Here is a 25887-nt window from a genome sequence, read left to right as displayed (position 1 = left end):
CTTGAACCAACAGGATTACAGGCAAAAGGCAGGTGAACTTCTTGCTCATGGGAATAGTTTGCTACCCTATGCAAGTCTGGATGATTCAGCCTGTCAAAATAGCCTTTGGGAACACTTACCGTAAGAAATAGCTATGCATAGCAACAGAAATAGGTGGAGAAAGCACAATACAGAAGAGGCACAAATTCAAATAGGTTTAGAAAGCTCTTTGGGCGGCATGGTTAACGCAACCGTATTACAGCACTCGTGATCAGCACCAGGGTTTGAGTCCCGCGATGTCTGTGAGGAGTTTGTACGTTCTCCCCATGGGCTTTCCCCGGGAGCTCCGGTTCCCTCCCACCATTCAAAGATATACTGGGGGGTCGTAGGTCAATTGGGCGGCACTGGTTCATGGGCCAAAATGAGGCTGTTACTGTGCTGTAGGTCAAAAAATGTAAAATGTTTAAGGGCAAGATCTAACCAACTCAGCTGTAACCAAGCTTCATTGGTTTGCAAACAAAACTATATTTAAAGCTCCATGTTTCATTGCCATATATTACATTTTTTGAACTTCCATTCAGTGGATTCCTCAGTAATCTGACCCTCACTTGATTATTCACTTACAAATAAGATTTTTAAAAACAGTTTACAAGTAGAATGGGACTTTTTTGTAATGGCACGTCATTTTACTCCCAGACAGCCTTCAACCTAATGTCATACACATTGATTTTGCGAATTTTTGGTTAAACTCCCCACCCCCCCCCACCCACCCACCCACCCCTGATCATCGGCCACTTTAGGTGGAAATTTCCTCACTCAGAGGGTGAATTCACTACGTTGGTGGTTATGGAGATACAGTCATTGACTGCATTCAAAATGGAGATCACTCGATTTCTGAAAGCAAAGGAATCCTTGGTTCTGGGGACAGGACAGGAAAATGGAATAATAAATGATCTTGTTGAATGGCAAATATTTATTGCAATTTAGATCTGCTAACAGTGTGCCAACTTAATTATTTTACATACAACATAACACGAATATAAAAGAAGTGAAGAAAAAGTAGATGAGGATTTATGCAGTGGAGGGTGGGGGGGGGGGTGGTGGGCTGCTCAGGAAATGAGGAACAGCAAAGAGATGACATTCCCTTTAAAAATAATGAAGACATTTCTTCACCGGTGCCACAAGTCAATGGATGCCTCACGTGTTATAAAAACTGGTTACAACCTTGTGTGAAGCAGGTGAGAAAAAGAGTTGAGGTCATTTGTGGCTTGACAGTTTCAATACCGTGAATTAGCACTTACAAGCTGAAGAACAGCCTTCATGCCTCCAACTAAAGAGGGAAAGGTTATCTTGCATGCACATTTATTCGGATTTCAAAAACAGAATCGAGGCTCAGTTCTGATGCCAAGATCTAGTACAAGATTACCTTCAAAATTTAAGGCAGGATTTGGCATAATCTGCCATAACTTGTAAATCTTGCATAGCTACAAAATATAGTACACTAAAGCAGCATGCTTGGAGGTGTTTCTATAGCACTGAGAAATTTGTGAATATTCGTGGTAACTCCAGTAAACCTCTATGAAGGTGTCATAACCCTAATTTTGCTGGTAAGAGAGGAACAAAAGCTGGTGAAATCACAACATGGTTCTCTCCTCTGCAGCTGACTCCACAAGAATATAGCCCTGAGCAATTAAACTAAACAAATTTCTTGCAGTGGGTCAACAGCGGGGCCCAACTCCACCTTGCCACCTTGGGGATGGGCTATAAAGGGACCTTGTCAGTTGAAGAGACCCTTGTCTTCGGATGAATTATTTCCATTTGTCTTCCTGACTAGCCGTTATTTTTCATTCACCATAAATCTGTGCTCATCTGAAGGTCTACATGTGATATGGCCCAGAGTAAATGCTGCGTGTCCATCTCTGCAGTGCCTTCTGACCTATCTTGATGCTTACATTTAAAGTTATGTTCATCTTCCCTTCATGACCTCACCCTTGTGTCTCTGAGGCCTCTTTTAGATCATTGCAAACATCCTGCCTTACTCTAAATCTAGATGAGTGTCTGCTCTAATCTCCTTACTCATCATGGCAGGCAGTTAAATGCACAGCTTCTGGGTTTACCTGACCTCATCTCTTTTTCTCACCCGCTTCACACGAGGTTGTAACCAGTTTTTATAATGCGTGTGGCATCCATTGATTTGTGGCACCGGTGAAGAAATGTCTTCATTATTTTTTAAAGGGAATGTGTGTGCCATCTCTTTGCTGTTCCTCATTCCCTGAGCTCCCCCCACCCCCCGCCCCGCAACCCTCCACTGCACAAATCCTCATCTACTTTTTCGTCACTTCTTTTATATTCGTGTTATGTTGTATGTAAAATAATTAAGTTGGCACACTGTTAGCAGATCTAAATTGCAGAAAATATTTGCCATTCAACAAGATCATTTATCATTCCATTTTCCTGTCCTGTCCCCAGAACCAAGGACTCCTTTGCTTTCAGAAATCGAGTGATCTCCATTTCTTGCAGTCACATTCTTAACGAATGCAATATGTTTTTACACATCATCACATTGAAATGCATCAACCTGGGCAATCCAATTTTGAATGCAGAAAGTTATCCGAGGGAACACTGACAAACTACATCACATTTGAAGAAGCAAATTCAATGTGATTGATCTCAAAAACAACAGTCGCCGAAGGTTATACTGTATCCCAAATCAAGGAGGCTAGAGTTCCATTACAAGAGCAACTTGCCCCCACATAGCGCAAGGAATGGAGAAATATTCCCAAGGCATTCCAGAGTGCACACAGGCATAACTGGCGGAAGGATACTAAAAGTGGTATCATAGATGCAAGTTTTAGGGAGAAGGGAGTCTGAGGGAAGGAGCTTTGGAACCCAGAAGCTGTGCGTTTAACTGCCTGCCATGATGAGTAAGGAGATTAGAGCAGACACTCATCTAGATTTAGAGTAAGGCAGGATGTTTGCAATGATCTAAAAGAGGCCTCAGAGACACAAGGGTGAGGTCATGAAGGGAAGATGAACATAACTTTAAATGTAAGCATCAAAATAGGTCAGAGAGCACTGCAGAGACGGGCACGCAGCATTTACTCTGGGCCAAATCACATGAGGACCTTCAGATGAGCACAGATTTATGGTGAATGAAAAATAACGGCTAGTCAGGAAGACAAAGGGAAATAATTCATCCGAAGACAAGGGTCTCTTCCTCTGACAAGGTCCCTTTATAGCCCATCCCCAAGGTGGCAAGGCGGAGCTGGGCCCCGTTGTTGACCCAATGCAGTCCTTCTGCAGCAAGGAAAGGAGATTCAGAATTCGGTCCAAGTGTCAATGGACCAATAAACGTCCACGTGACTGGCAAGGGAGTGAACCCTTGCAAACATGGAGATGGTGGACACGAGCTTGGAGTACTCTGTTGGGAAAATATAGTACGTAACTGGAGAGAGATTTTGGAGATAGTGCATAATGTCATCAGAGTGCACCTGTGGTGTAAGGAATAAATGTTCAGGGTAGTGGATGGGGTGCCATTCAAGTGGACTGCTGTGTCCAGGATGGGGGTCAAGATTAGAATTCCAAGAGCTGCACTCATTAAAACAAGTGGGGAGTATTCTATCATCATGCTGTTTTGTAGATGCCAAAAAAAAAGGGTTGGAATTTCACAAGGAGGATCATCTTCTCCAGGAAACCCTGAATGCAAGACTTGTTTCATTATGTTGAAACATTGCGCAGTCCAATGGACACCTTCAACACCTCACTGCAACAGTCCGTCGTTCCTGCAAAGTTCAAGACAGCCACCATCATCCTGGTACCCAAGAGGGTGACACTAACTGGCCTCAATGACTATCACTCTAAGGCACTGGCCTCCACCATTATGGAATGCTTTGAGCGTCTGATAACGGAACCCATCAGAGCATTCCTCCCAGAGATCCTGGACCAATTTTAATTTGCCTACTGAAGAAACTGTTCCACAGAAAATGCTATAGTCTTGACCCTTCGGTCTGTCCTGTCCCACCTGGAGAATGACGCCCTCATACGTCAGTCTGCTGCTGCTCATTGACGTCAGCTCGGCGTTTAATACGATCATTCCCCAGAGGCTGATGGAGAAGCCGTTCTTGCTGGGACTCAGCACCCCTCTCTGTAACTGCAAGTGTCACGCTGAGCATTAGTGAACCTCAGGGCTGGTGCTCAGCCCACTCCTGTTCATGCTTCTGACCCACAACTGCATTGCCAGATACACCTGCATCATCAAGTTTGCAGGTAACGCAACAGTAATTGGCTTCTTCAGCAACAATGATGAGTCGCACCACAAAGAGGTAGAAAATCTTGTGAGGGTAACAACCTGAGTCTCAACGTGGGCAAGATGAAGGAGATGATCATGACGTCAGGAGGACCAGGAATTTCCTTTTCACAACAAGAACTCTGTAGTGGAGATCAGATTTCAGGTTGATTGTTAGAGCACATACATCATATACAACCATGAGGTTCCTCTTATGTGATGCTATGTATGTGCTCTGACAATCAATCTGAAATCTGATCTCCACTACAGAGTTATTGAAGCGTAGTAGGAAGTGGTTATTCCTGGTAGAAAGTACCAAGTTCCTTGGAGTTCACTTTAATGAGCGACATATTGTAGACAAACCACATCTCCTCCTTTGTCAGTAAGGTTCAACGACACTTCCTGAGAAGACTGAAGCAGGCAACACTACCAGCCACCATTATGTCCATCTTCCACAGGAGTTCCATCAAGAGTGCCCTGTCTGGCTGCATCACGATTTTGTACGGTTGCTGCAGTGTAATGGATCGGAGGTCAGTCCACACAGGACCATGAGAGTGGCAGAGAGGATCACTGGAGTCTCCCTCCACCACTCCCCCACCAATCGACATGATCTACCAGGATAGTTTTCTGAAGAGGGTGTGCAAAATCATTGAGGACTCTTTCCACCCTGCACAGAGCAGCTACTCCCATTGAGGAAGCGATACAGGAGTACTAGAGCCAGCCCTGCCAAAAGAACAGTTTCTTCCCACGAGCAGTGAGAATGCTGAACGAACAAAGGAACTGTTCACACTGTCGATCCGAGACTCTCATGTTCATGAAACAATATTGATTTGTATATATGAATAGTCGTCCTGCATATATATTGTTTGTCTATGTGTGCTATGTCTGGTTGTGTGTCTGCATGTGTTGCACCAAGGACCAGAGAACAGTGTTTCATCAGGGTGCATTTGTGCAATCAGATGACAATAAACTTGACTTGATATTGCCTCGGAAAAGCAAAGAAAGAATTGCTGGAGGAACTCAGGAGTGGAGTAGAGTCTTTCTTTGGCTTCGCTTCGCGGACGAAGATTTATGGAGGGGTATGTCCACGCCTGCTGCAGGCTCGTTGGTGACTGACAAGTCCGATGTGGGACAGGCAGGCACGGTTGCAGCGGTTGCAGGGGAAAATTGGTTGGTTGAGGTTGGGTGTTGGGTTTTTCCTCCTGTCTTTTGTCAGTGAGGTGGGCTCTGCGGTCTTCTTCAAAGGAGATTGCTGCCCGCCGAACTGTGAGGCGCCAAGATGCACGGTTGGAGGCGAGATCAGCCCACTGGCGGTGGTCAATGTGGCAGGCACCAAGAGATTTCTTTAAGGAGTCCTTGTACCTCTTCTTTGGTGCACCTCTGTCTCGGTGGCCAGTGGAGAGCTCACCATTTAACACGATCTTGGGAAGGCGATGGTCCTCCATTCTGGAGACGTGACCCACCCAGCGCAGTTGGGTCTTCAGCAGCGTGAATTCGATGCTTACAGACTCTGCCAGCTCGAGTACTTCGATGTTGGTGATGAAGTCACTCTAATGAATGTTGAGGATGGAGCGGAGACAGCGCTGATGGAAGCGTTCTTGGAGCCATAGGTGATGCCGGTAGAGGACCCATGATTCGGAGCCGAACAGGAGTGTGGGTATGACAACGGCTCTGTACACGCTGACCTTTGTGTGTTTCTTCAGGTGGTTGTTTTTCCAGACTCTTTTGTGTAGTCTTCCAAAGGCGCTATTTGCCTTGGCGAGTCTGTTGTCTATCTCGTTGTCGATCCTTGCATCAGATGAAATGGTGCAGCTGAGGTAGGTAAACTGGTTGACCATTTTGAGTTCTGTGTGCCCGATGGAGATGTGGGTGGGGGCTGGTAGTCATGGTGGGGAGCTGGCTGATGGAGGACCTCAGTTTTCTTCAGGCTGTCTTCCAAGCCAAACATTTTGGCAGTTTCCGCAAAACAGGACGTCATGCGCGAGTAGAAATGGTTGGTCAATGTTTCAGGAGTGAATCCGTTATCAAGACATTATTTAGGCCGAATCTGGAGAACAGTATGGTGTGCAATTCAGCTCACCTCCCAAGGGAGATAACATGATTGCACTGGACAGTGCAAATGAGATTCATCAGGATATGGTCCGGTTTGCAGGGTACAAGTTATGGGGAGACATTGACTGTGCAAAGTTTGCTTTTGGAGCAAAGGATGCTGAAAGGTGGCATTATAGTAAAACCTCCTGGTATCTGGAATTCAAGCAACCGACAAAAAAAATCAAGAAAAATAAATTTTAAAAATTAAAATAAATAAGAATAAAATAATAGGTCAAAAAATAAGCAAGTTTAAAATTGTAAATGTGCTCTGAATTAACATATAAACGTTTGGTGAAGATGGGAACAAATATTCAGCCAGCAGAGGCCTTGGTCGTACTTTTCTCACAGCAGTTATTTGAATAAAGTTGTGTGAAACAGCAATGGCGTCACCCAGGATGAAGAGCTAGCTGATGCCACTCGCCTTTGAGTTGACTCTCTTAAAAGTATCTCCTTATTCCTGCTTAGTAAGTCGCCCCAGTCAGAGGCTTTATCCGTAAACTTGGGGTAGTGGAGGGTTAACTATCGACCATGTCATTGTTCAGCTTTCACTTGGCTCCGTGGAACAGGAGAAACCTGCAGAAGTAGCAATGGTTAAATGTTTTCAAAGGATGTGACTGAAGATAAAGTAAAATGCTTTAAGGTTTATATATTCAGGCAACTGTAATTAATAGTAGAGTGGTTTATCTTTTAAATTGTTTATTCTTAATGTAGGTGTATTCATGAGGCATTGTAAAAGTAAGTCTCAAGCAACCAGAAAATACACTTATCCAGATCCCCATTGATGCCAGTTACCGGGGGCTTTATTGAATATAAGATTATGAGGGGCATTAATGGGCTGGTCATAATCTTTTTCCCATGGTAGAGGTATCGAAAACAAGAAGACAAAGTTTAAATTGAGAAGTATCAGTTTTAAAGGGTATTTGATGATTAGGTTTTTGTTCAACAAAGTGGTTGAGGACTTGAATGTGCTGCCAGAGGAGATAGTGGAGTCAGATGCAATTGCCACATTTAAGAGACATTTAGATTATCTCTTAAATAAGCCAAGTATTGAAGGATGCAGACTGAATGTGAGCAACTGGGATTGGTGTAGATGAGCAGAAGGATCAGCGTGGACACGATGGGCCAAAAGGCCCATTTCCCTGCTGCACACTTTATGATCATGACTCCAATCTGCTTCCCTAGTCACACATGCTTGTCTAAATGAGTTGCTGGTTAACCGTGATGCTTAGGAGGGTGAAGTTGAAAGTCTCACAAATGATGAGAATGCCTTTACACAAAGAATAAGTGTGCAGATTCCCAATTGTTGGAGATGGCACTCTTGTGACATGAAGGTTACTTGATAATTCATGCCAATCTGTAGTTCACATTTTGTTGCATGCAAATGTAATATGGAACAAATTCCTGATCTTTTTTGAGAATGTAACTTAGAAATCTATAGCACAGTATAGGCCCGTCAGCCCACAATGTCATGCCAACCCAATAACCTGCTCTAACAATGGTCTACAAATTAATTACTGTATAACCCTCCATTTTTCTGTTCCATGGATCTCATAATGGCCCATCCCTTCACGAGCGAAGATGAACACGGTGCCTAGTAGCTCTTCTGCCCTCACAAAACTTTTTGTAGTTGTTGGCACATTGTGATGTGCCACTGCGAATTGCAGAACGCCATGCAGTGCGATTTTTTGCGAGGTCCTCCCAGTCAGTAAGGTTGACATGGAATAACGAGATCGTGCTTGATTATGTCTTTGTCGCGAAGATGTGGGTGGCCAACAGGGCAGGGAGCATCTTGTAGCCCACCGTAGAGGACATCTTTGGGCAATCGGTCTGTGGCCATCCCACCGCAGGCAGCAAGCGCAGATGATTGAGTAGAGGTCTGTACTTTCAGTCTTCTCCAGGACTTGGACATTTGACGTGCCATGAGTAGCCTAGGATGGATCTGAGGCAGCGGAAATGGAATGCATTAAGGCGATGTTCTTGCTTTCTGTATGTGATCCAGGATTCCCAGCCGTAGAGAAGACGACTCAGCACACAGGCCTCATAGACTCGGATCTTCCACTTGGTGGAGAGGTGGCAGTTATCCCACACGTGGGGATGGAGGTGTCCGAAGGTAGTGGATGCTTTTCCCAGGCATGTCCAGTTCTGCATCGAGTGAATTCATTGCTGTCATGGTGGAGCCAAAGTAGCAAAATTTCTCTACATTGGCGAGCATCGATGGTAATTGATGGGAGTGTCGTGGGTTTGTTGGCTAAAGACGACTGTCTTGCCCAGGCTGATTTTCAGACCAAATTCAGTGCAGGCAAATGTAAATGCGTCACACAACGCTTGCAGCTCTGGCTGGGATTGAGCCATGAAGGCAGCATCACCTGCATAGAGCAATTCTCGAATCATAACTCTTCTGATTTTGGTCCTGGCCTGGAGTCGTGACAGATTAAAATGTTTTCCAGAGCTCCTTGTGTGCAGGGCTATGCCTGAAGCTTCTGGAAAGGCACAGCGCAGAAGAGCAGAGAAGAAAATGCCAAACAGAACTGGAGTGAGTACGCAGCCCTGTATCTATCCAACAGTTTATTGAAAGACCCGATTGTATCTACCTCCACAACTGTTGCCGGCAGTGCATTCCATGCACCCACCACTTGTACATATCCCCTGTACTTACTTCCCAGTACATTTGAAACTATACTCCTTGGTGTTAGCCATTTCAACCCTGGGAATGAGCCTCTGGCCCTCCACATGACCAAAGCGTCTCATCATTTTTTACATCTCCATCCCCCTCATGCTCTGTCGCTCCAAGGAGAAAACACCAAGTTTACTCAACCTATCATCTCAAGGCCTTTGTAAAATTGTAATGGAAAGATGACTGAGTTAGTTAAGGGTTTAAATAATTGGGCAGTTAATAGGCAAGCCATAAACATGTTGCTTTGGCAACCCCGATAAGTATCTTCGGTTTTGTAATTACCTGAGCAGATGCTGCAAAATAAAACATGGTATAAATACCCCTGTTAAAGTGACCTTTCTGTGTAGTAACTGTTAAATCAGTTGAATGTCATTTGGAGAAGCTGCGAATTCAAGCTAGACTAACACTATGTGGTCTTTCATTGGACAAATACAAGGCAGAAAATTGCAGTAAGAACAGGATGGGGTCAGGTAAACAGGTGCAACCCAGAAAAAGCAGAAACATTCAATAATATCCGGGGAGGTGTGGAATTACAGAACAATATAATTAAGAGTTTCACGAGAATCACATCCAAGGATCTTATGGCGAAAGTGGGACATTCAGTTCTCTGTATAATGTTCGAGACAGACACTTTTTTTCCTTTCTCTGCTCCTGTGCTCCACAGTTTTAAATTGGTCATCAAACAATTCATATGTGATTAAAGTGCAGATTCCAGATTTTATTCAAGGTTATTTGTATACATTTTAATTTGACCATGTAGAAATTACAGCACTTTTAATATATGATTCCCCCATTTCAGGGCACCATATTATTTAGGATATAGCAATGGTATGTAGATTAGTCATGTTTAGTTCTTTGTTGCATATCCCTTGCATAACAATGAGTGCTTGGAGTCTGTGATTCATAGAGATCACCATGTGCTGAATATCTTCTCTGGTGATGCTCTGCCAGGCCTCTACTGCAGCCATCTTCAGCTCCTGCTTGTTTCGAAGGCTTGTCCCCTTAAGTTCTCTCCTCATCATATGAAAGGCATGTTTAATTGGATTTAGATTGGGTGAGTGACTTGGCCATTCAAGAATTTTCCAGTTTTTCTTTATTTTTGAAAAACTCCTTTGTTGCTTTAGCAGTATGTTTGGGATCATTATCTTGCTGTAGGATGAAGCAATGTCCAATGAGTTTAGAGGCATTTGCTTGAACTTGAGCAGATAGATGTTTCTGTACACCTCAGAATTCATTTTGTTTCTGCCATCATCAGATACATCATCATCAATGAAGATAAATGTGCCTACAAACCCAGGCCATAACACCCCCACAACCATATTTTGCAGATGGTGTGATATGCTTTGGTTCTTGGGTAGTTTCTTTACACCTCCACACTTTGCTCTTGCCATCACTTTTATGCAGGTTAATCTTGGTCTCACCTGTCCACATGACTTTTTTATTCCAGAATTTTGTAGGCTCTTAAGTTCTTCTTGGTTTACTGTAATCTGGCCATCCTGTTTCTATGGCGAACTAGTGGTTTGCATCTTGCATCATAGCCTCTGTATTTCTGTTCATCTGGTCTTCTGCGGACAGAAGTCATTGACACATCCATATCAGCGTCCTGAAGAGTGTTTCTGTTCAATCGGACAGGTGGTTGGGGATTTTTCTTCATTATGATGAGATCTGTTCTGTCATCAGCAGGGATGGTCTTCCTTGGCCTACCCGTCCCTTTGTGATTACTGTGCTCACCAGAACGCTCTTTCTTCTTAATGATGTTCCAAACTGTTGATTTTGGTAATCTTACAGTTTGGGTGATGTCTCTTACTGTTTTATTCTTGTTTTTCCGACTCTTCATGGCCTCTTTGACTTTCATTGGGCATAACTCTGGTCCTCATGTTGAAAAATGGCAAATACAGACTCCAAAGGCGATTAAAAGCTTAGAAGCAAGCCTCGCTCTCTTATACCTGCACCCATGAAGCTATTAAACATACCTGAGTAATCACAAACATCTGTGAAGCCAAATGTCTCAAACATTATGGTCCCCTCAAATGAGGGGACTATGTATAAAAAATGCTGTAATTTTTACATGGTCAAATTTAAAACTGTGGAGCATAGGGGCGAATGGAGGGGGAGAAAAGGGGGTTTTGTCCCAAACATCATGGAAGTCACTGTGTTGGTATATTTGGGAAGAAAGATTATAGTGATGAGAATGCAGTAAGAATAGACAAAAGTGGAGTCACAAAGGATTTAGGGACACAAGTATCAGTGCTGGCCATCACCCGATAATTCTGGTGCCATTGCCAAATTTATTCTTTGTATACCTTAGAGAAACTTAATAAACATTAGCTTAAGACAAATCTTCAATCTGAACCTGCAGGTTGAGAAGAACCCACATGCTTCCACAAGAGTAGATGAATACATTTGTTGAAGAGTTTCAGGTGGAAATGTTTGACATCCCCACTTACAGCATTATGATTGAAAAAAAGGTGACGGAGGAACTTAATGTCTGGGATTGGGATGATCAACCTCCAAGAGCCACAAACTTTCTCACTTTGTTGAAAATAGGACTCCAATTATCACAGAGAATATCCCCCTCTCCACATCTACTGACTAGTTATACCAGGGCTCAATTGGGTCTTAATTGATGATTTATTGACTTCCAGCAACCACATGGACTAACACAATTAAACAGTTACTTTGAAGGGTTCCTTCAATTCATTCACCAGTTAGAGACTTGTCCAAAACTTAATCTGATATAAACATTGCAAGTTTCTTCAGAAAACTGCAAAACTTACCGCTTTTTAGTCAATGAGAAATGGAAGCAGTAAGGCGTGTAGGCCCTTTTGCCTACACTTCTATTTAACAAGACCATTCTTTTCCACTCTCCTACACAGTATCACATTCTCCAATTCCTGTTCAAAATTCTACAGTTTTTAAAAAAAGGGTAGCAGAGCCCGGGAAATTTGATAAAACGCTCAAAATGCTGGAGGAACTCAGAGGGCCAGGCAACATCCAAGTGTTATGAGCCCAAAGGACCCCAAACCCCAACAGCAATAGATATTCACCACGACAAATGATTACTTAAACAAAAGTTGCTTTTAATTAACTTTAAACATGAAAACAGAATCAAACTTTAACTTAACTCTGTTTTTAACTTAACCCCCTTCTAATTCTAAGCGCACGTGTATGCAATGTGTGTGTAAATTTAGAAAAGTTCTTTGGTTCACTGTTCAATCTCACTTCTCATTCTTCCAAGTTCACTGATTGCAGGCAATTCTTCTACCATGCACAGAAGTTAACATGTATAACGTTCACCAGGCTTTGGTGCTCGAAAGGTAAATGTTTACCGCTCAGGAGGGTTCTTGTAGGGTTTGTAGAGAGAGATGTGCTGTTCCAAGATTTCCACAACTGAGGTACCACCATTAGTCACCTCAGTGTCTTGCTGACAAAACTTGCCCCATCAGGGTTCTCCAGATGATAACCTCTTTCTTTCAGGTTACCACAGATTACCTTTCTCTTATTCCAAGCGAAACACCAGATGGCCCGTACTTTCAGCCATCCTCCACTCTGGAGCTTCTGTTTCAGATCCAACAGCTTCTGATTCAGTTTCAGCAAGCTTCTCTCTGTGGCTCTCCCACAAGGACTGATACAACTTGTTTCACTCCTCTCTCTCTCTCCCTCCCTCTCTCTCAGAGACTGCCTGAAAAAAATCATCTGACCTTCTCCATCAAACAATAGGAGTCAGTCTTCTGGTTTATCTGTTGTTTTTTAGGTGAACAAGAACCCATCAGTGACCTCTCTGTGAGCACTCTGCAAAGAGGTATCAGGAGACAGTAAGTCTCTTGCTGTTGCTTTAAATACAATAGTCCATTATTCCCCTACGTCAGTTCAATTATCACCTACTTGTAAAGTCTCCATAGGCACTCTTCACAATTTCTACAAAGTCACTGTGGATATGAATTCTCCAGTATTTCAAATAAGATCCATTTTAAAGTCTGTGTATGTAACCTACTCTAACTTTTCCCAATTTTATCTCCCAAAAATATTTACATATATATTCTGTCATCCATCTTGGATGTCTCCAACCAGACGGCATCAACATCAACAATTTCTGGTCACACCCCTCCCTTGTTTACTCAATCCACCCCTTTTGGCTTTACCCACTCTCTAGTCCCATTCCTCCTTCTCCTTTCCCTCCCTCACCCTCTCAACCTGCCTGTCACCCGCACATTCCTTCCTCTAATTTCCCACTCCCTTTCTTCGTCCTATCAGAGTGCATCTTCCTCAACTCTCGGCCTCTTCCCATCACCTCCCAGCATTTTACTTTTTCCTCCTCCATTTCTTCCCCTCTCCTCTGCATTCACCTATCATGCCTACCTGCAGTCCTCCCTCAACACCCTTTTAGTTGGACACCTGCCCATATCTTGCTATTCCTGATTAAGGGGTTCGGCCTTCCATGGCTTTTGCCTGACTTGCCGAATTTCTCCAACATTTTATCTCATTGATTCAAACTTCTTCCTCTGCTAAGAATCTGCTCAACAACTGTGTATTCACAGCATCTTCTGTGTGGGTCAAGGTGTATTAAACTATTTGTGAGGCACTCACTCATCAGGGCAGCATGTTGTTGACAGTTAGATTGAGAGTTTTCATTTTGATTTTATGTACATTACTCATGAATTTGCATGCTTTGAGATTATGTACCACATTTTATTAGTCTTTTAAGGAGTCAGTACTTCAGATATATTAAAGATACACTCCTTCAAAATTAGTCAGATGTATTATTGAAAATGTTAAATATAATGTTTCCCTCTGTTGGGTTATTTAGACAGACAGCAAGCAAACTCGATGAAGCCAAGCCACAGATACTTGTAACCATCTGTGGACAAGTGGTTTTGTCTCCTAGAAATAATTTGGTACGAGCGTGTGGCTACAGCAGTGCAAAGAATCTGGCCTTGACATTGGAAAGAGTAAGGTGGCAGGTCAGCTGACCAGATACTACTGCATAGGGAAAAAGTCTGAGACTTCTTTTAGGGTCTTCCAGCTACCGGGGAAAGGCCAGTGCAAGACTGCTTGATGATAAAAGACAAGTGATGGATTCTTTTTTAAGCATTATTTCCCACTTTAAGACTAGATCCCAGTCTAGCATTGCTCAATGAAAACACGGCTGTTCTCAAAGCTGGCAGCATGGAGTAATTTCCCCATTTTCTATCAAAGTTAACAAGTCTGAAGTCATGTGACATGATACTGAAATGATCTTGTCACATATCAATCCAGGACATGATTATTTTCAATCCCATTGCATGGGTGGGTGGGTGACAGTGGCTGTGCTGGACTGAGTGGGGGGGGGCACTATTTAAAGTCGACCACCCCCCCACCATGTTATCAACTCCCTAGATGGTCCCATCAACCCTTGGGGATCAATATCAATCACTTTGGAGTCCCTTAACCCAAGACATTGCAAAGTGTGCAACAGCCAATTAGCAGAATGGTTACAGAGGGAATCCACAACCAAAATAATTCTTGATGTAAAACATAATAAATAACTAATGTGCTTTTGTGTGCACATTTCCTTGATATTAGTAATGGTGACCTTAAAATTGCCCTTTGGTCTTCGAGGGCTCGACAGGGTATATAAAAAATGGTTGACTTATTAGATGAAGAGTCTGGAACATATCAGATTCAAAAGGGTGGGCTATTTAGCAATGATTGTGTTCAAAACAGATTTTTGGATTTCTAGACATTAAAAAAATCCAAGGGATATGCAGACAGATGAATATAGAAACTTAGCCATGATCTTAATGAACAGCACAGCAGATGAGATGGGTCAATTTCTGCTCCTAGAACATAGAAATCTTGGGCCCAGCACAGACCCTTCAGCCTAGAGTGTTGTGCTGACCTCATAACCTACTCCAAGAACTGTTGGGAATTTCCCTATTGCATAAGCTTCCATTTTTCTCAGTTCCATGTACCTATTCAATTGTCCCTTAAAAGGTTGCATTGTACCTGCTTCCACCATTGCAGTCGGCAGCGTATTCCATGCACCCACCACTGTGTGAAAAACTTGCCTCTTACATTCCCCCCTGCACTTACTCCCAGGCACCACAAAACTTCACCCCCTTCAGATTCAGATTTATTGTCAGAGTATGACATCACATACAACCCTGAGATTCCTTTTCCTGTGGGTGCAGCAGAATTACCACTGATTGATAGTTCAAAAAGAACTGTACACAGCGAATACATGTAAACAAATAAAGAACTGTAAACAGATAATGAATGTAAACAAACTGACTGTGCAATCCAGGAAGAATAAGAAAGAAAATCAATAAAGTGCACAAGTAAGAGCCCTTCAATGAGTCCCTGATTGAGTTTGTCGTGGAGGGATAGCAGCTGTTCCTGAACCTGGTGGTGGGAGTTTTGTGACATCTAGACCTCTTTCCTAATGGCAGCAGTGAGAACAGAGTGTTGCTGGGTGGATGCTGCTGCTCTCCGACTGCAGCGTTCCCCACAGAGGGTTTTGCCTGTGATGTCCTGGGCTGTGTCCACTACCTTTTGGAGGGATTTATGCTCAGCGATATTGGTGTGTTCCCCCCCCCCCCACCCCCCACCAGACCTTGATGCAGCCTTATGTTAACTATTTCAATCCTACAGTAAAGCCTCTGGCCATCCACAGGATCAATGCCTCTCATCATGTTATACACCTCTACCAGGTCACAGCTCATCCCTCGTCGCTCCAAGACCAACTTCACCCAACCTATCCTCATAAGGAATGCTCTTCAATCCAAGCACTATCCTTGTAAATCTCTTCTGCACACTAGTTCACCATTTTGCCATGGGTTTTGCCATCAAAGTTCCAAATGAAGGAAATCTTGGGTGTGGGTCCAGTATAGACGTGCTATGTCAAGTCCGCTCCCTGAAGTGGTCAAAGAAGTCTCTCGGTTCAGAGGTATTTAAGAAAAATAAGTTCTAACTTACCCAGAAACACACATTTTCTGCGATTGAATTAAATAAAAACAATTGTTGGAATGAAAACAGGAAAGACAAGTATAACCATAGAGGAACAGCATCTAAAGACTTTTGGAGGGAGTCTTCATAGGCACACCTGCATGGCAGGAGACTGTTACCAAAATTACTGGCACCATTCTCTTTTAATGTGTTCCTGCACCTATACTTGCACTTCACTAAGATGAGAGCCAAATTACCACTGGAAACAGTGACCACTGGCAGCATTCTTCGGAAAGCCTGTAAATCTGGCCGAGACCATTATCTCTCTGTAGACACTGTCTTGCCGAAATTATGAAACACTTACTTATACATAGGATTAGAAATGAGTACTTTGCTTTCCACAGTTCTGACGCAATACATCAGAGACATTGTGCTTTGTCTGCCAGATAATGACCAAATGCACATGAACTAATTATTTTCTCTTTTTATAATTTGTCACATTGATGATGGACGAGGAGGAACTCCCAGTGTCACCCTTAAGGCATCTGCTCTTTCTCATTTTTCACTGTGTTTATCAAAACTCACAGATGGGTACAAGGAAATTTCAATGTAAAAAATTAATTCTAAAATAGTCCAAGTTTAACAAAACCTTTCTCACCCAATGTTTGTTGATCCATTGTTATAGCAGCAGCTAATGCAACAAACCACTTGTCAACTAGAGAGACGAGCCAATTAGAGATTCATGTACCTCTTAAAAGAAAAACTCTTCTATAACTTTTCCATTGGTAGGGAAATATATAGATGCAATTTACTGTCAAGTAATAAAACAAGAATGTAATATTACACAAGATTGTCTTCAAAGATTTGCCATTAGCATTGTATAGACAGATAAAGAGAAGCAAAAAAAATATTCCTCACAGTCACCAAGTATCCATGGATTCGCCTCCATCTGCACAACACTCCAGTTCAGTTTAGACCATCAGCAACCCAGATTCAAGCCTCCGGCACAATGAGGAAGCCTTTCATTACCCAGGGCCTTTCAGGAGCGCTTCTTGGCCCTCAGCATCCTCTTGAATCCCAGTTCAAATACCTGGTTCTCCTGAGCCAGGTGGCAGCAGTCTGCAGTCTGGTGTGAGTTCTTGGACTTCAAGTCACCAGCAGCCTGCAGCCTGCCTAGGCTCCTCGCCATCAAGTCACCAACAGCCTACCACCTGTGTGTGTCCTTCAGCTGCAGAGCGCCTCGCTGCTCCGCCACTGAGGTCACTGTTCGTTGGGTCATCTCCTCGGCGTCTCTTCTCAACAGGGTGTGTTCTTCCCGTTGCTGGTTCCCTGCACCAGTGGATCATTCTGCCGGAGTCTGCAACCCCTCAAGGCCACAGCCAAACACACAGGCGCTGTCATCTTGGGCCCAGACCCTGTGATAGCAGGATTTTAAATAAATAAAACACCATCGGCTCCTTTACCAGGTCATTTAAAGCCTGTACTTCATAGAACATTTTACCTTGCCAGGTGATTGCCAATTAATGAATTCTGCTACCTGGATAAATGCTTGCTCCTTGGAAATATGATTCTAGAAGGACAAGTCTTATCTATTCTGCTTACAAGGCCAGAATTCAAATCAGAAACAAAATGCACAGCTTTCAACGAAGGATACGCAACTGGAAAAATATGATGGTAAGGAAAAATTGATACCATCTATTGCTGAACAAGAAAACCTATAGACTCTGTGATTGTATTTGACACAGAAATTGCTGGAGAAACTCCACAAGTCATGCAGTGTTCTTTATGTAGTAAAGATAAAGATCACTGAAGACTCAAAAACTTCTACAGGTGTACCATGGAGATCATTCTGGCTGGTTGCATCACCGCCTGGTATAGAGATGCCAGCGCTCAGGATAAGAAAAGACTCCAGAGGGTGTTAACTCAGCCTGTGAGATCACGGGCACCAGTCTTCACTCCATTGAGGACAAGAGGCTGGGTCTTTAAAAAGTAGCCTCTATTGTCAAGAAGCCCCACCACTAAGGCCATACCCTCTGCTATTATCAGGAAAAAGGTACAGGAGCCTAAAGACAAGCACTCAGCAGCACAAGGACAGCTTCTTCCCCTCTGCCATCAGATTCCCGAATGACACTTCTTTACTTTGAATTTTTCTTGTACTATTTTTATATATTTTGTAAGGGATTTATAGAAATGTTTTCACTGTGATGCTGTCGCAAAACAACAAATTTCACAACAATAAATTCTAACATAAGCAACATTTTGGGCCTGAGCCCGTTGTCAAGGTATGAGCAAAAAGCAGGGAGGGGTCTGAATAAAATGGTGGGGGAGGGGAGGCAAGGGGAGGAGCACAAGCCCACAGGAAAGAGCTACACTTCTGCCCCCACCCTTACTACCATTCGGGGCCATAAGCGGTGCTTCCAAGTGAAGTAACACTTCATGCGAATCTGCTGCGTCTGCTTCTCATGGTGTGGCCTTCACTACATCGTATAGACTGGGCGCAGTCTGGCAGATTGTTTCGTTGAGCACCTTTGGTCTGTCCACAGCAATAGTGGGGATCTCCCAGTAGCCAACCATCTAAATTCCACACCCCACTCCAACACTGACACGTCTGTTTGTGGCTTCGTGTACTGCCAAACCAAGGTAAGCTGCAAGTTGGAGGAACAACACCTGATATTCTATCTGTTCGCTCTCTAACCATATGGCATTAACATTGACTTTGTCATTCTCTCTTTCCCCATCCCTCTGTCTCCTTTCCTCCAGGCCAGCTCTGCACTCCCTTTCTTCTCCATTCAGAGAGTTACCCCCTGCCCCTTTCACTTCTTGGCATTTTTATCTTGCACCCTCCCACCCATATCCACCTTTGACCTCTTGCCAGTGCTCCGTCCCCCCCTTCCCTCCCTCACCACTTTATTCAGGCACCTGCCTGCTTTTTGCTCATACTTTAATGAAGGGGGTCAGACCTGAAATGCTGGGTGTGCATCTTTATCTTTGCTACATAACAAATGCTGCACAACTGTTGAGCTTCTCCAGCATTTTTGTGTAAACCATCTACTGCTCATGCAAGTTTTGGAATTGGGTCTAAAAAGCTTCTCTACATTAGTGTGAAACAAAAGGCAGATTAAATTGCAAGCAGACAGAACAGCAATGAGTAACCATACAAGGAATTTAAAACCATACTAAACCCAGGATTATAAAGTTTCAAGAAAGGAGTTTAGGTACTAATGGGATTCTATTGTAAAATTGGTAAATTCCTCCTCTTTATGTGCCCATCATTTGCATCTATAATTTAAGGTAGTACATCGACCCTACTTTTTTAAAAAGTTCAATTGGCTAAATTTTATTCTAATATTTCTTAAAATTGTGATAGATGCAAGACTGAAGAAGGTAGTTTATTACATGTTTTGGGCTTGTTCCTTTCTTTCCAAATTTTATTAAGATGTCTTTCGTACCTAATCTTTAGTTCTTAATATAAATGTTATACCTAATCCTTTAATTGCTCTTTTTGGATTAACTCAGTAATCAATTTGAAATTAACTGTGTCTCAATCCCATTTAGTTTCTTTCACTTCCCTTATTGCGAGACAATAAATATTAAACTGTCCCTCCTACTCAAGGCTCCCTCCTACTGATGGCATATCTCATTTTGGGAAAAAAATCAGATGTTCTTCTAACGTAACAGATTCAAGTTTATGGGGTCCTTTCTTTAAAATAATCTATAAGATTATTTAGGTCTTGTCTTGTGAGTTTGTGGGAATTTTTTAAAAATGGTAGTGAAATTGAATGAATTACCAAATAACCAGAGGGAAGGGGATAGAATTTGTAGTATAGTATTAATTAACTTTTCTTAAAAACATTTTCAATTACCCATGATATAACTGATTAAATTATTACTTGATTATTTACATTGATTGTTAGGATTTTGTAACAAACCGCACATAACGAGCAACAACAGACAATGAACCAGAAAGTGTTTAATTTTAAAACACTGATTTTATTTATCACTCTTAAACTATCCTTAACACTAAATCTATCCCCAACTATGTGCAAGTGTATTGGTATGACTGTGTGTGTGTGATACCCAAACCATTACAGTTCAGGCCAAAATCTAGAAGATTACATCAAAGTCCAGTCTTTTAAATTCAGTGTTGAAGCGCAGGCCTTTGAAATTTGATGCCCAGAATTAATGATGCCTGCTACAGACTCACGAATTCTCCTTGCGTTGCCTTTGAAGAAATGTCCATCCACACGAGCTATGGTCCTTTTGCAGGAAAGACTCTAACTGGCGGACTCCACAAAGCTTCCAAGACCCTGGCACCAGTTTCTCCAAGTGACCTTCACTATTAGTCACAATAAAAATGAAGCACTTTGTTTCCCAAAGGACCCTCCTGGCACAGGTCAATCCACCGAAAAGGCCCAGCCATTCACAGAGCAGGCTTTGCTCTGAATTCCACAAAAATGGTTGGCCACAAGAGCTGCTTTCTCTCCAGCCGTCAGAATGGTTCTCCCTTGCAAAATCATAATGTCTTTGCAAATGTATTGAATTTGGAACAGACCGTGACAAACCTTCCCTCAGTTCTTCCAATGTATCGAATTGTCGCTGGGCTGTGACTTGTGTTGTGATGGTGCTTGTGTGAAATGCTAACTGTGACCATTCAGCTCCTCCTGTCTATACTATCCCTTAGTGATAATCCCATTTTACTAAAACAGGAGCTTGTAATAATATCTAGTTTATATGTAACAGATTTTCTGATACAAGTCTTTCTTTTATATATTTTCTTTCCATATTAACTCTTTATATTTAGATAAATATGGCTTCTATTTTTGTATCATTATTGTAAAATTTAATTAAAAATATTGAAACAAAGGAGTTTAAGGGTAAAATGTACTACTTGTAAATGATGAAGAAAACATTGAGTTTCTGTCAGGTTGGTATACAAAAGAAAGACATTTGACTACAGATTGTCTGCTTAAACCCAGAGACAAGAAGGTTTCTCATGGAAATGCACAACCCCAAAAGGTAGATTCTTTTTTAAATAGCCCAACTGGAACAATATTTTTTAGGTTAGGCATTCAAATATTTTAAAATTACAAGATATTAATGATGTAAAACTTGCTGAAACACGCTCTTTGGGTAGGTTCCCTGCCCCTTCCTAGCCCCTCTGCTCAAAAGTAATTTGCAACACTAGTTAGAGAAGTCCACACCAATAATTAACCAAACTCAACAGGACCATCTGGAATCCTGGGGAACAACGGAATCCCAGTCTTTCCTTGTTTGTCAAAGAGTCAGAGAGATTCCAGTTTCTCTCCAATAACAAAATATACATCAGGTTTAAATAAAGCCTTGCGGTTTGACATCAAATAATTATCTTTTTTTAGTTTTAAGACTAAACACATGTGACCTGGCCACAACAATACAAGACAAGGAAGTCAACAGTTTAGTGAGTCTTCATTCCATTCCAATAAACTTAAGGCAGAATCAGCCAGTCCAAGTAAAATAATGGAAGGACATGGAAAAATTGCCATTATTTCTGCTCATACTGTAACATTGCCGTATTATTTAATGCCCACATTTATTAAACTGAATAAAAGTAGTGCCCTAAATATATACACAATCTAGAAACGTGTTAACTCAGTGTCTGAAGTGTGGCTCAATCTGGGTCAGGACAAATCCTAATCCTACTGTTAACCCCAATTCTATTTATGGCAAAACTGTGTTGTGCAATGTGCCCTTCTGATGTAATGAAGAGATTTACTATTTATGTGTTAAAAGCACAGTGCATTGTGAGTTTAGGGACTTACCTGGTTCTATAGAATCAGTTCGGGAAATACTGAGTCAACCCTGCCCTTCTTTCTGGGACCAAATATGCTTGGCACAAATACTGGCTGCTTCTCCCCACCAGGCAGATTGGGTAATGGTTTTGCAGAACACCCCTGTTCAGTCCCTATTGATGAATGTATACTTCAAAGACCCTATCATTTTAATTCTTTATTTTATACCCACCTTGACTTAGTCTATGTTTTCCTACACTCTTTCAATGAATCTTACCTCAAGTTCAAGAAACAGTAATTAATGGTCCCTTAGGGACATAACAGCATCCTCTTCCCCAGGGGTTCCCAACCTTTTTGTTCCTCTGTACCCCTTGGGCATTTTTATAGGTTCCCGTGTACCCCTAAAAATTAAGAATAAAAAAAATACGACATTGTGCAATCTGATTGCAGATTCCAACACCATGTATTGTACAGTAGTGGTTATTCTCTCAGACCCAATGTACCCCCTGAAAAGTGCAAATATACCACTGGGGGTACATGTACCCTAGGTTGGGAACCCCCTGCTCTACCCAAAGCTGAATGAAATAATTTCCAATAAGTAGGATTTATCCAGAATTCAATTTTCCCTCATCTATTCCATGTGAAATTCCATTTATCTAGTCCCAATTACATCTCTTCTTCACTAAATTTACTATAATCTCCATCACATTTAGCAACCTTTCCTCAAATCTACCCCATCACCGGCTTTCCTTTTGTTATTTTCACCGCCAATGTCCACTTTTCCCCTACTTTTATCTGCAATGTCAAGTTTGCTTTTCCCAGCAGTCAATCTTCTCTCTTGAGAATGCTACCTATTTCTAACATTTTCAGTTGTTATTTTTGCTTTGTAATAAATTAGAGATCACCCAAAGTCAGAATGTAAAAATCATCTTCCTGGCACTGGAGCATCTGTACCATGTACATCTGACCAGATAAATTGAACAAGACAGTAATGCTTAGATTGTGAACTTAGATTATGAATGCAGCTTTACCAGGATTGGTCCCTTTTCTTAGACAATGAAATTCCCTCCTGCTCCGAACACTGAAAGGTTCAGAATTGTACCTGAGGATTTAAAAATCCTCTTCACTTGTGATATAATCAACTCATTTGGGTGGGTGGTTCTAGTGTGTGAGGTAAAACGCTCAATGAATGAAATGTAACCTTTGTCCTTGTCCTATTAACCAATTTCAGTTCTATGCTCTCATTCATTGGTTGTAGAGTTATGCAGTGCACCGATTTCAGGCATACATGCGGAAGCCGGATTAATACACAGGGACAAAGAACGGAGGATTCTGCTGATAGAGGTGAAGAAATCCTGCATGGTGAAACAATGCCTGTGAGGTTTTGCTCAGGGAGTATAACCACACGCTTTTTGTAAAAATAAACTGATATTTGCGGCTCTTGGACTGTAACCATTGCAGTATAGAAGAATGAGAAGGGATCTCATAGAAACATTTTGAATGCTGAAAGGAGTAGACAGAGTAGATGTTTCCCTTGGTGGGTGAATCCAGGACAAGAGGGCACAGTCTTAGAATTAAAGGGTAATCATTTAAAACAGAGATGACGAGAAATTCCTTTAGCCAAGGGCCGTGGATCTGAGAAATTTGTTGCCATATATAGCTGTGGAGGCCTGATCATTGGGGGAGTTTAAAGGGGAGATTGATCAAGGTATCAAGGGATTTGGGGAAAAAGGCCAGAATTTGGAACTAGATGTGAGAACAGTTTAGCTCAGGGTGGATTTGTGGTGCAGACTCGATGAGCCGAATGGCCTACTTAATTCCTTTATCTTGTGATGTAAAGGGAAAAGATTAATTTGACCCTCAGGAATTGGTCACAAGATCCTGAAATGTTCCAGTACACTTTAAGTCAAAAGTGAAATCTTTCATTAAAAAAAACTCACCTCACCAGCTTTGAATAACAACAGCTAAAAAGATTAGAGAACACTTTTCATACAACCTAATATATATTTGTGCATGTATAATCTGCTTGTTCTCCATGAAAATCAATATGGAGCACTCTAGAAGTGTCCAAGGAGGTTCAGTACGGGTAACATTTGATGCCGAATGTCATGACCACATTGAATTTTACCATTCAGGTCATATGATGTTGAAAAGTGTTCATTTTTGACCAGCCTGCACTGACTTGCATTACTGTTTACTATAATTGCAGTACCATTTGATGCTGAATGACATGACCACATTGAATTTAACTTTTAAGGTCATATGATGTTCAAAATTTTTTTTTTTTTAATTTTGGACTTTCTCCACGGACACTTCAATTAGTTACAGTGCTCTGCATCAAATGTACATTCAGAATAAAAACAAGTGGCCAAACCCAGTTCAATATGGGCCCAAAAAAAGCAAAATAACATTAGCAGAACCTCTTCACAAGCCCGAAGAGTTAGACAAAGGAGAAAGCGAGAGACAGCAGAGGAAGATCAGTCTCGTCTCAGTGCTCAGGCCTCCAGACAGGCATATAGTCAACAAATAAGTTGTACAACTCCGGTATCCTGCTAGTATTTAATAATTTAACTCAGAGTAAACTCTAAAACATGTGCAATGCTCTTTTACTCTCGTATTGAAAATTGTTAAGATTATAATTCCTTGACTTTGCTGAGCTTACTGAACTGCAATTCATCTTTCAAGTCATGACTTGAAGTCTCACTCTTTGACCAAGACTTTGGACCACATCTCAACGTTATTTCCTTGAATCTACGGTGATATTTGTCTGATTTTCATACGGAAGCACCGATGGATAGTTACGATATTGATATCATGCAAATCCAAGTCGTGGATGCTGTTAGAGAAATTAGACGTTTTTATTTTAAATATAGTTTTCCTCCTTCCCAATCATTCTCATTCAATGAAGGGACAGATTTTTTTTTAATTCAGGGGTCACAACTCCAAGATTACACCGAAACCAGAAATGGCAACGGCATCATATCAGAGAGAGCATATATGATGAATGGGAGGGTATTCATCGCCAACTCAAGTACGTTGTACATTGAACCTGAAGTTAGGAGATGGGAATACTTTGCCATCCTTCCAAAAATGAGGGAAATTATAATTGCTAACATTGACCTGTTATGCAAGATGAGATTAGCACTGCACAGAGCAAATTTAGGACCTTTGCTTTTCGTTCTATACATGCACAATACCTCTTATAATTTGTTATCCAATAAGCTTTTCAAAAGAAACAAATTCCATACTTTCCAAATAGCTATTCCCATAAGTATTGTCATAGTTACAATAAAAAAAGCTCTTATTGTTTTCACAACAAACTTGGCAGTCAAAATAGAACACACCCTTAGCATTTAATACACTCCTGTCATTTGCTGAAATGATGCTTTTGCAATCATTATCACTGCAGCCAAAGACGGGCTATAACTCAAAACCGAGTTATTTATTTTCTTTCCACTTAAATCTTCACTTACAAATTGGTTAATTTATTTCTTTTTGTTTGCATTATAATGGGAGCCATAATCTATCATTAAGAGATTAGGAAGTGGCTTGGGAGGAGGGAGGGGGGAGGGAGAAAAAGTCACTGTAAATGTGTGGAAAAGAAAAAGTGTATATCATGGCTATTGTGATTTATGGTGTGAAAAAAAAAGAGATTAGGAAATATTTCTTCCTGGATGATTTAAAACATTTAAGACTGCAATAATTTAAAATCCCACTCCACAGATGTTCATGGTAAGAAAATTAACGGAAATACAATATTCAGTATTTTTTTTAAATTGCACAATGAAAGCATTTAAACGAGGTCATTATAATCATTTAAAGTACTCAGTGGGAACGCTGAATCACATTTAGACTTCTATTTCAAAATATTTCTGAACTGCTGAACTCTTGTAGAGCAACCCTTTACAAATGACAATAGAAAATGTAGAGAGTTGTCAGTACTAGCCCTTTCTAAAATAATCAGAAACTGATCAGTTACCTTGCTCTCTCCCTTATCCTGCTATCTTCGTAAGCATCAGATTTTTATTAACGTCTACCGATTACAAATCCCCAGCAGCAAACCATTGAAGCCTACAACAATCTTCAAAATGAATACAATTCTGATCATTTTTCTTAGTGCTAATTTAATGTTGACAATCGTTTCTGTCCCTTCCATACTTCCCACC

The 25887-nt window shown here is 41.6% G+C and overlaps 1 protein-coding gene and 1 long non-coding RNA gene across 2 annotated transcripts in view; one reads left to right on the top strand and one right to left on the bottom strand.

Moving 5' to 3' along the window:
• The window catches only part of vgll4b (vestigial-like family member 4b), a 139378-nt gene that overhangs the window by 86697 nt on the left and 26794 nt on the right, over positions 1 to 25887 (bottom strand). The gene's annotated exons all lie outside the window — the stretch shown is intronic.
• LOC138764230 (uncharacterized) lies at positions 9933 to 23154 on the top strand. The gene is made up of 3 exons (XR_011358079.1): positions 9933 to 10083; positions 17463 to 17627; positions 22980 to 23154. It is a non-coding gene; the product is annotated as an uncharacterized lncRNA (long non-coding RNA).

Source organism: Narcine bancroftii, chromosome 5 (genome assembly GCF_036971445.1).
Source record: "Narcine bancroftii isolate sNarBan1 chromosome 5, sNarBan1.hap1, whole genome shotgun sequence".
NCBI classification, from domain to species: domain Eukaryota; kingdom Metazoa; phylum Chordata; class Chondrichthyes; order Torpediniformes; family Narcinidae; genus Narcine; species Narcine bancroftii.
Note: the sequence above shows the minus strand (reverse complement) of the source record. Positions and strands in the feature narration are given on the sequence as shown.